Source organism: Aegilops tauschii, chromosome 1 (assembly GCF_002575655.3).
Source record: "Aegilops tauschii subsp. strangulata cultivar AL8/78 chromosome 1, Aet v6.0, whole genome shotgun sequence".
Classification (NCBI taxonomy): Eukaryota; Viridiplantae; Streptophyta; class Magnoliopsida; order Poales; family Poaceae; genus Aegilops; species Aegilops tauschii.
In genome coordinates, this window is record NC_053035.3 from 124,065,205 (window position 1) to 124,073,456 (window position 8,252).

The window sequence follows — 8,252 nt, forward strand, 5'->3', positions numbered from 1 at the left end:
CGCTCGCCGCGAGCGCCTGGCGCAACAAGACACCATCAACATAATCACCCACATCTACGCGCAAATCGTCCACAAGGACTACTACATGCAAGAGGAGGACGATAGGACGCTGGCCTTCTTGGACCGCAGGGCAACCTTGGACGGCATTGTTCAGAAGCACATTGAGCTTGCCGCCAACGCCGCTGCTCCTCACACGTCGGTTGATGACCCGATGCACTAGGGCGTGAGGATGTCGTTGATGGATCCGTATGTATCTTTATCTTTCCGTCAAATCCATGTAGCAGTATATGGTACTACTAGTAATTATCTTACCTTTCGCATCAACTTCATAATTTTCGTACGTACTCCATGCATGAACCGCGCCAGAACCAAACTTCTCATTACTCTATCTATCGGTCGCGCCATGGAGCAGAACCAAATTTTACAAGTTACAAGTTCAAAAGGAAAAGCCTGCCGTGTTCGCGTCGCACCCCCACACGGTTGGTCCGGCACGCCGCTCAAGGGGGAATGCATGCTGTGTTGCATTTTCACTTACAAGTGGGACCGCAGTTGAGCAAACCGACTATGGGCAAACCCCCACCCCGCCCACCGCGCGATGGCTGAGAAAACAGGAGGGAGAAGAGATGGCTGTAGCACGGATTCCAAGAAAGTTGGTGTCGGATGGGACTCGTGTGGGTGGCGTGTGCCGTACTGCTAGACATGAATGCTACTTATGGTCCATGCTACCCCACTATATCGAGGTGCTGGTTACGTAGAACATATTTCCTGGAGTCCGTGCTCAGCCCTCCTCTATCTCTCTTCTCAGCCAGCCAGCAGACGCGCGGAGCCCATCGTCTGTTTGCTCATATGCGGTCTTACATGTCAGTGAAAACACTAGAGGACCCACTGAACCTGCACATCTTTCACCTCGACGTGCTGGTGATGAAAAACAAATCCAATAAAGATCTTCGGTGGCCGCTTTTGGAGTTACTCAAGAGTAGTAAGATTCTATTTACAGTTTAACCCAAGATGCACATCACGTGGCTTCAACTACCACTCTATTTTCTTGCATGACACGACCTAGATGCTGGATGTCCCACGTGTCGGCAAAAGGAGGAAGAACTCGACCAAATCTTCGGTTGTGCTCTCGGATTAGACTAGTTGAGCTAACTTAAAAAATTTATTGTGTAGAATGGATGCAAGTTTTGGTATTGGGAAGAAGAGTACAACGATATATTGATAGAGCGCAATTTAGTAGATGTTCTAGCACTTTTAGCTAGCATAGAGGCTAGAGATGAGACTAGTGCGCTTGTTGATAGAATAGAGGCTAGACACGTCTACTTCTTTACACTCGAAGAAGAAAGAAGCACGCAAGATCGAGCCTCCGCAGATCAACAATGAATGCATCGAGAAGGCACTAATCCAACTTACAGGAGCAATTATGGAAGTTGGATGTCTTCTAAAATGTATTCTTGTGGTTCTTGTTTTCTTTGGTCTTGCTTTTCTAGTCAAAATTTTAGTGATGTATTTCCACGTACCAAAAAATCAATGATGAAAAAAAGATATGTGTTTGCAAAGAAAAATATACGCGGCCGGGATGCGTCCGCGCGTTCGGCGCACGGCCACCGCATCCGAGAAATGGCCCGGACACGACCCCATTGCCCTACCAAAATGGACAGAATCCGGGCAAAATGGAGGTCCATTTGGGTCGTGCGTTGGAGTTGGCCTTACAAGTGGGACCGCAGTTGAGGAAACCGACTATCGGCAAACCCCCACCTCGCCCGCCGCGCGATGGCTGAGTTAGAGAAACGACGAGGTTGAAGAGATTGCTGTAGCACAGACTCCAAGAAATATGGTGTCAGATGGAAGTCGTGTTGGTGGCGTGTGCCGTACTCCTGGACGTGAATGCTTGTTCTGGCCCATGCCACTCTACTACTCCTACTACTTATAGTAGTAGTATCGAGGATTCGAGGTCCTGGTTACGTATAGCGAACACATTAACATATGGCCCACCTCACACTGTGGCCAAATTTCCTGGAGTCTATGCTAGGTTAAAAAGTGTTCTTTGTGAGGATGGGTGGCTAGTCTCAAGTTCAAAACTTGTTGTATTACGTACGTAGACGTAGAGATAGTGCAGCATGTGAAGGTAGTACAAATAGTGTACTATTTTTGATTGGCCTCATCCGATAACCTGTTACAATGCACGTACAATTATGTATTCAGAAAATATTTTTTTCCTCGTCGCAGCACCCACTCAGAGCAGCGACTCGAAAGCCATTCATAAATTTAGTAAGTTTATCACAGGCATATCATTTTATTACATACAATAGGTCATCAACCCACAACGACAATGAGGATACATTATAAATACTAAAGTTTTCATCACACAACAAATAACAAGCAATGAAATGAACTTCAACTCAACTAATCCTCGGCGTTGGAAACGCTTGCTTTGAACCACAAGCGATTCTCTGGGAAGAGCCAGCTACTGTCAATCTCGAGACCAACGCAGGACTGATCATCCAAGCTGAAGTGGCCTACTATATCACGACCAGGGTAGGGAACCGCCGCAATTTCCGACGCATAGATACAATTGCTTCTCATAAATGGTAGTAACGTTGTGTCAACAACAGTTGGATCGCCTTTCACCATCATTGGATAGTTTTGTCCAAGGAAGAGCGAGTTTGCTCCAAGACTATGAATACTGTACCAGGGAGAAGGTGTTGGCGCTAGCACACTAGTATCCATCCCGAATACCATGCAACGGGTGTTGGAATAGGTCCGGAGAGTGTGACCATGGGAGACAACACCGGGTCCCTCAGTAGTAACATCAGCAGTTGGCTGTATACAGACAAGAAGTGGTGATCCATTGGAATTAGTTGCCAGCCGCGAGTGAGCATATGGGCCCTGCTCGTCCTCATGCTCGTGATCATCACCATCATCATCTCCCCCTTGGTTATAAAATTTTTCAAGTATAGGTGGTGGAATGTTCACAGGACCTTCAAAACACAAGAAGGTTAATTAGTAGAGAAGGGAAACTTGCTAACTCGCATGCACGTGGATGAAACAATTATAATTACGGTGGAAGACAAACGTACCGAAACTACGAGGATCCCATGAAAAAACAGTGCCACGAGTGGTGGCAGCAAACACAAGACCCTCGTATTCAATTGCATCACAGTACACATCCGTGTATAGAAACTGATTTTTGAGCAATATCCATCCAGTCGAACCACGAAGGACGGCAACAAGCTTGTCGAAGCTAGCAACAACTTGATAGTTCTTGTAATTCCAAGAGCGGTTGGGAACTCGAGAAATTGCTATCTTCCGTAGACGACAATCACCATGATCATATTTGAACGTACGTAGATCATCTGTGTGCTCAACCTCAGGGCACTCAGAGATTTTTGGAAGTGGAATCCGCTGACGAGTGTACACATTCACAAGTTCCCACTCGCAATTGTACCCAATATAAACAACCCAATCTCCATTTGCGCCAGCCCAGGCCTTACCCTGAAGCGATGGCATCTTGACATCACATGTATCGTTATCAAGCGGCATCAACTTGCACAAGGCGAGGCCTCCGTCGTCCGCGCCCATGCGAACAGGCTTATAGCGAAGAAGATAAGGGAGATCAAACCACTCCTGGACCCTTGGGTTCCTTGTAGTGATGTTATTAGTTGAGTCGAGAATGGTCTTGAACGAACCTGACATGCTAGCCAAGGTGATGACGCCGCACTGATCAATGAGTTCCCCCACCACGTCATCTTTCAGATCGTGGCAAGAATAACGGGGTCGTTTCTGGCTTGTTCCCTCCATGGAGAAGACGATCAAACAATGGCAGAAGGAAGGGTGAAGGCAAATGGAGGAGGGAGGAAGAGCGTGCGACAGCAGTTCCAAATCGAGAGGGAAAGGCGAAGAGTCAGTGGACGGTTGCCAGTTTGCCACGGTACACGAAGAGGCGCCCCGGCCTACACATCCTTTCTGAAATTGTACAAAAGGACTCGCCGTCGTCTCACTGACATGTTGGAACGGGACCACATGTCAACGAAACATGGTGTGTAATTTCTCGTGCAAAATGTGATCTGGCCGCGTTGGCCCGAGGTGCCGCATTAGTTATCGACCTTTATTTTTTTAACATACAATCTGAGTGGATAGCTCCTGTGGTCATCACACGTGAGCAGATATATAGGTGGGCTAGTTGGGCAGGCGGCAACAATCTAAGTGCTAAAAGAGTTGATCTCGAAAAAAGAGTTGATCCAATGCTTGGTTTTGTTTGGATTTTCCAACTATGACCATTGGATAGAGTGAATCAATGGTTTACGTTCAAAGTTATTCTCATACTATAGAATGGTATAGGAACATGGAGAGATTTGGTTGATTTTATATCGCTGAATAATATAAAATATTGTGAGTGCAGACGCTCCACCCCGAGGTTTGTAGCTCCTTCTCGGTCATCGGGAATCTATGTTCTTCCAGTCTTTCATTTAAGACGTGAGCTTTGTTCATCCTGTTGCCGACACGCGGGACATCTATATGCCTCCATTTTACAAAATAATACTATATGCCTCCAGGACACGCGAGATATGCAGTGCGTAAGTGAGTCTTGCACTTCGATGGTACCTAGTACTACGCAATATTTTTTCTCCTCGATGGCACATGAATAGTGCACGTACTCAATGACAGAGCACGTGATGGTAGCCATGGACATGGCCGACCCTTTTTGAAGAGAGTACTAATAAATACGTAACTTTGATGTGTCCCGTCAACTCGCAGAATGACGAGAAGCTTGCTTACTATGCCTTCTCCCTCGCCAACGCGTGCGCAGTGGCTCGCAACACGAGGAGAAACTTTTGCTTACAAGCGGTGGACGTGCAGCAGTTCATTTGGTTTCAGATTGCCAGAAGTAGTACAGTACCATCATTATTGTTCGACTTCCGGAAGAGGAGAAGAGCCAAGCGCAAGGTCACCTACTAACCTAGTACAGTACTACTACAGCCAAAGCTGGTCCACCTTTTTAGAGCATGGTTAATTAATATAGGCGGCTCTTGCAGCGGCACATCATTAAGAGCAAGTACTCTCTTCGTAGGATCAAGGGAAGTGAAACAAAAGTTGGAGTGGATGCTAGATTGCCAATTAAAACATGATTACATAGGAAAAAATCCTATAGCATTCTATCCTATGAATCAAATGACCAATGTAGGAAAATTATGAGGGGGTCTCTCCAACAGTGTTCCTCGGCTCGCACCTAGCATCACGGTGGTCGAACTTGGAGTCATTCATCTGGTACACGTGGCATCTCAGATCTGGTACTCCAATTTTAGGTTGGCTCTATGTGATGTGGCAACTTCATATACTAACCGGATGCTGGCTATACTACTATGGTACTCACACTCCAAGAAGTGACTCGAAAAACATTCATAAATTGAGTCTATGACACACATTTGCAAATGTACCATTCATTACATACAACAAGTCATCAATACACAACGACAACGATGATACATGTTGGATTATAGATTATTTCCAACAAAACATTCTAGTAAATACTGAAGTTTTCATCACACAACAAATAACAAGCAATGAAATGAACTTCAACTCAACCAATCCTTGGCGTTGGAAGCGCTTGCTTTGAACCATAGGTGCTTTGGGAAGGGCCAGCTATTGTCAATATCGAGAGCAACGCAGGACTGATCATCCAGGCTGAAGCGGCATATATCAGGAGCAGGGTAGGGAACCACCGCAATGTCTGAGGTATAGATACAGTTGCTTCTCATAAATGGTAGTAACGCTGTGTCAACAGCAGCTGGATCGCCTTTAACCATCATTGGATAGTTTGGTCCAAGGAAGAGCGAGTTTGCTCCAAGACTACCAATACTGTACCAGGGAGAAGGTGTTGGCGCTAGCACACTAGTATCCATCCCGAATACCCTGCAACGGGTGTTGGAATAGGTCTGGAGAGGGCGACCATGGGAGACAACACCTGCTACCTCAGTAGTAACAATCATAGTGCACTGTATACAGACAAGAAGAGGTGATCCATCGGAATTAGTTGCCAGGCGCCACTGAGTATATAAGTTCTGCTCGTCCTCATGCTCGTGATCATCACCATCGTCATCTCCCCCTTGGTTATAAAAATTTTCAAGTATAGGTGGTGGAATGTTCAAAGGACCTTGGAAACACAAGAAGAAGGTTAATTAGTAAAGGGAAACTTGCTAACCCGCATGCATGTGGCTGAAACAATTATAATTACAGTGAAAGACAAACGTACCGAAACTACGAGGAACCCATGCAAAAACAGTGCCACGAGTGGTGGCAGCAAACACAAGACCCTCGTATTCAATTGCATCACAGTACTCATCCGTGTACAGAAACAGATTTTTGAGCAATATCCATGGACGAACCGTGGAATAAGTAACGACGGCAACAAGCTTGTCGAAGATAGCAACAACTTGATAGTTCTTGTAATACCAAGAGCGGTTGGGAACTCGAGAAATTGCTATCTTCCGTAGACGACAGTCACCATGATCGTATTTGAACGTACATAGATCATCTGTGTGCTCAACCTCAGGGCACTCGGAGATTTTTGGAAGTGGAATCCGCTGACGAGTTTACACATTCAAAAGTTCCCACTCGCAATTGTACCCAATATAAACAACCCAATCTCCATTTGCGCCAGCCCAGGCCTTAGCCTGAAGCGATGGCATCTTGACATCACACGTATCGTTATCAAGCGGCATCAACTTGCACAAGGCGAGGCCTCCGTCGTCCGCGCCCATGCGAACAGGCTTATAGCGAAGAAGATAAGGGAGATCAAACCACTCCTGGACCCTTGGGTTCCTTGTAGTGATGTTATTAGTTGAGTCGAGAATGGTCTTGAACGAACCTGACATGCTAGCCAAGGTGATGACGCCGCACTGATCAATGAGTTCCCCCACCACGTCATCTTTCAGATCAGGGCAAGAATAACGGGGTCGTTTCTGGCTTGTTCCCTCCATGGAGAAGACGATCGAACAATGGCAGAAGGAAGGGTGAAGGCAAATGGAGGAGGGAGGAAGAGCGTGCGACAGCAGTTCCAAATCGAGAGGGAAAGGCGAAGAGTCAGTGGACGGTTGCCAGTTTGCGACGGTACACGAAGAGGCGCCCCGGCCTACACATCCTTTCTGAAATTTTACAAAAGGACTCGCCGTCGTCTCACTGACATGCTGGAACAGGACCACATGTCAACGAAACGTGGTGTGTAATTTCTCGTGCAAAATGCCATCTGGCCGCGTTGGCCCGAGGTGCCGCATTAGTTATCGACCTTTATTTTTTTTAACATACAATCTGAGTGGATAGCTCCTGTGGTCATCACACGTGAGCGGATATATAGGTGGGCAAGGTGGGCAGGCGACAACAATCTAAGTGCTAAAAGAGTTGCTCTCGAAAAAAGAGTTGACCCAATTCTTGGTTTTGTTTGGATTTTCCAACTATGACCATTGGATAGAGTGAATCAATGGCTTACGTTCAAAGTTATTCTCATACTATAGAATGGTATAGGAACATGGAGAGATTTGGTTGATTTTATATCGCTAAATAATATAAAATATTATGAGTGCTGGCGCCCCACCCTGAGGTTTGTAGCTCCTTCTCGGTCATCGGGAATCTATGTTCTTCCAGTCTTTCGTGTAAGACATGAGCTTTGTTCATCCTGTTGCCGACACGCGGAACATCTATATGCCTCCATTTTACAAAATCATACAATATGCCTCCATGACACGCGGGTCATCTAGCATCAAGGTGGTGTGTCATGCAAAAAATGGAGATATGCAGTGCGTAAGTGAGTCTTGCACTTCGATGGTACCTAGTACTACGCAATATTTTTTCTCCTCGATGGCACATGAATAGTGCACGTACTCAATGACAGAGCACGTGATGGTAGCCATGGACATGGCCGACTCTTTTTGAAGAGAGTACTAATAAATACGTAACTTTGATGTGTACCGTCAACCCGCAGAATGACGAGAAGCTTTCTTACTATGCCTTCTCCCTCGCCAACGCGTGCGCAGTGGCTCGCAGCACGAGGAGAAACTTTTGCTTACAAGCGGTGGACGTGCAGCAGTTCATTTGGTTTTAGATTGCCAGAAGTAGTACAGTACCATCATTATTGTTCGACTTCCGGAAGAGGAGAAGAGCCAAGCGCAAGGTCACCTAATAACCTAGTGTAGTACTACTACAGCCAAAGCTGGTCCACCTTTTTAGAGCATGGTTAATTAATATAGGCGGCTCTTGTA